Genomic DNA, 3,430 nt, shown 5'->3' on the forward strand with positions numbered 1-3,430 from the left:
TCTCTCTCTCTCTCGCTCCCTCTCTACTACTGGCCTTAGTGTTCCCCCTTCTCTGGCCTTTTCGATTAAATTGTGTTCACCGCACCTTTTAGCGTTGTGGCATAAATGTACACACTTTGGTTTTTACAGATAGTGTAGATCGAGTCATTTAAATTTTGAATGTTCCTGATGAAGCCCGTTGAAGGAGAAATGTTGAACTTGAAATGATGATGATGATGATGATGATGATAATGATGAGGAGTTTACTTAGTTATATAAACACAATTTTACCCTATTTTTGTGTCTGATCACTGTTTGTCTTTTATCTCCAGATGTGTGTTGCTTTTATTGACCCAAATGCAACCCAACTGGCAAAGAGTGCGGACTGCGTCATCGTCTCCTCTCTACCGCCCACCGTGTGAACGTCCCCGAACCAATTATCACACATCGAGGAACCAACATCTCTCCGACAGCCAGACTACCAACGCATGGTTCCATTTGCTGTAAATGCATACAATGAGCGTGAAACTGACGAAGTGTGGCTTCGGATTTCTCAAGAAGGATTAAGTTATTGAATTCCTTGTTGGTTGTTTGGTTTAATTATTTTTTTCAGATATTTTCTGATTGGTGATTGTGATTTTGTTACAGTGTTCGTTGCCACTGGTTTCAATCGTCTATCGATGTAAGAAATAAGTAGCTTCGGTTCTGTGCTGTGAACCCTGGATTATGTTTCTCTGTCAGAGGCTGTGAGTAGACGATCGAGTGAAATGTAGCAGTGTCTGGTGAAACGTTCGAGTGCAGACTCATCTTGTACATAGAAGATTAGATTGTGCTTGCGGTCCGCTACCTGTTGATTATCGGGGAAATTGTGACGTAGTTTTGTCCAAGTGTCCGCGAGAGAGGAATGTCTCATGTGGCTATGGAACAAAGGTTCTGTGTTCGATTTGGGTGTGTTGTTTCTTGAGAGAATGTGAGATCTTCAAACCAATTTGTTTGAGGACTATCTGCGGATGCCTTTGTTGATCAAAGTGCATGCTGGGAGTGAAAATTTAGATTATTTGATTCCCAAGTGTACAAGGGAATCCATTTAAAGATAATCATTTACAAAATTCAACACAGCATTGTGTGGTAGATAAATCATTCTTGCCTTTGCGGGATAGTATTTGGAGACTACTTTTGAACAGAATCCAGATGTCAACGGTTGATTTTCAAACCGGATTAACGTCTCCGAAAAGACTCGTGGAAAAGTTTCTTTTTGGTTGTTGATGTATTCAGATACGGTGTTAATGGTGTTTTACGATCTGCCCTGCACTTTAGAGATGTTTCTTTGAATACGTGGGAGTACACTGATCTACGTCACTAGTTGCGTGGTCTGTGGAGACGTATTGTGGAAAGTATTGCTTCTTTGACAGACCTGTGTGTGATGTGTTTTTCTTAAGAGTGTTCCTGAAATCTGATTTTAAAAAAAACAGAAAAGAAAAACTGCAGCAGCCGGAGTGTGTGTCCGTGAGTGTGTGGTGGTTGGTTTGTTGCCTCGTGGGTGCCCCATCCATGCGTGGCTTTATCTATGTCTGGGACGAGCTTGGTCAGAGCTCTTCCTTCCTCCAGGGCTAGGGGCTGTGAACTATGCTGGCCCGCTGCTCTGAGCATGCGCGAGCTATTTGTCGGCTGAGCGTAGCTGAAGTGAGGCGAGCGACGCCGTCTGTCTTCTCCCTCCTCATGGTGGTATCCTTGCTGTTGGCGGACGGAATTCTACCGGTGATCGCCACCAAGTACAGGGCCGTCCCGCCTTCGGAAGCGGCTGCCTTGTACATGAGCAAACCCGGCGCTCGTGGGACTGTTGGTGGTGGAAGGGTTAATGGCGAACACGGAGTCACTGGTGGAAAGAGGGTTAATGATGGTGATGGTGGGGGTGGAAGAGGTAATGGTGATGGAGGTGGGGGAGGAAGAGGAAGAAGTGACGCAGGGGGAGGAGGCGGTGGTGGTGGTGGTGGCTTAAATAATCGAGGTGGCATTATCAACAACAGTGGTAGTAGCAGCAGCAGCAGCAGTAGCGGCAGCAGCAGCAGCAGCAGCCGTAGTGGCAGCAGCTCACATCACAGGACTAAAGTGCGTGTGAAGACGTTTGTCAGCGCAGTCGAAGGTGGTGGTGTTGGTGGAGGAGAAGGAGGGAGTGCTGTCGGGGGTCAAAGGTCGGGTGTGAGTGTCGCAGGCATCCGGACACGTAGCGGGGGCGTTCTGGTGGACAACGCTAAGCACATGCGCTCACAGCATCTCCGACTCCAGTTGAGCGGGGGAGGAGGAGGAGGAGGGGGAGGAGGTGTTGGAGACAAGGAGAACAAGTTCACCACAAACATTGTGTCTTTGGGAGAGGAGGGCCGGCCTGATCAGGGGACGCGGGAACGTCAGACAAACTATATCAGCCACCCACGTCGCAAAGGGTATCCGCAGGGCGGTTCTGCTAGTGAACATTCACAACTCAACTCAAAACCATCCTCACTACCTTCTTCCTTGTCCTCCTCCGCCTCATCGTCATTGTCGTCTTTGTCGTCGTCTTCGTCGTCGTCGTCTTCATTATCGTCTTCATCCTCTGCATTGTCATCTTCATCATCGTCGTCGTCTTCATCATCGTTGTCATCTGACCGCAGCAACAACCACCACCACCAGAACCGGGACGTCGGGTACCCCTCCCTCTCTTCCTCCTCCTCAGCCTCCTCCAATCACAACCAAAAGGGCGTGGCCTCTTCCTCATCAGACCACGCCCCTTTCCCATCCTCCTTAGACTGCAGCGCCGCCCGAGGCCGGGCGCTGATGTCAAACGACGACAACAATAACGACGACGATGACAATGTGGACAACACGTGTCCGGCCATCCCCAAGCTCTTCCTGCCCCACTCCTGCCGTTCCTGCGACACGCTCAAGGCAGGACGACAGTGCCTGCCTCTCACAGACGACCTGGCCAAGGCCGTCTGCAGCTGCCAGACGTCAGACCGTGACGTCATCATTCGCAAGTCCCGCCTCCGCTTCTGCTCCTCCTTCAACACCGAAAATGTTTCGTGCGCCTCGGACTTCACAGCCAGCCGGAAGGAGTGCCCTCTGGTGGACAAAGACCAGAAGTCCTGTTCGGAGTACCTTGACCGGATTATTAATGATGACCGAGAAGCCGAGAGGAGGTACCAGGATTTCATGGAGCTCATTGGCCGTTACGACTGCAACAGCAGCTATTCGGTCAAGTGGGAGTGTGAGCACTGCAAGGTAAGGTTTCCAGACTTTGTTTGTTAAAGCCGTTTGCTTTCTTAATTGGTGGGCGAGTGTGTGTTTGGCTAGTTTGTAGAGGGCTTATTAAAAATTAAAGGAATGTAATTGGGTCTGCTTGGTGAATTAGTTCAACATGTTATTATACCTTTACAGTGCCCGAGTCTTTACTTCTGTTTCCTTTTCCCTTTAACCC

The 3,430-nt window shown here is 49.1% G+C and overlaps 1 long non-coding RNA gene across 2 annotated transcripts in view; it reads left to right on the plus strand.

Moving 5' to 3' along the window:
• LOC106012004 overlaps positions 1 to 3,375 on the plus strand; it is a 41,568-nt gene extending 38,193 nt beyond the window's left edge. For both annotated transcript variants that reach the window (XR_001184923.2, XR_004858630.1), the window contains exon 3: positions 312 to 3,375. This is a non-coding gene — a long non-coding RNA (uncharacterized protein DDB_G0271670). The remainder of the gene's footprint in view (positions 1 to 311) is intronic.
• Positions 3,376 to 3,430: the final 55 nt, after the last annotated feature.

The sequence above is a fragment of the Aplysia californica genome, unplaced genomic scaffold (genome assembly GCF_000002075.1).
Source record: "Aplysia californica isolate F4 #8 unplaced genomic scaffold, AplCal3.0 scaffold00238, whole genome shotgun sequence".
Lineage (NCBI taxonomy): Eukaryota > Metazoa > Mollusca > Gastropoda > Aplysiida > Aplysiidae > Aplysia > Aplysia californica.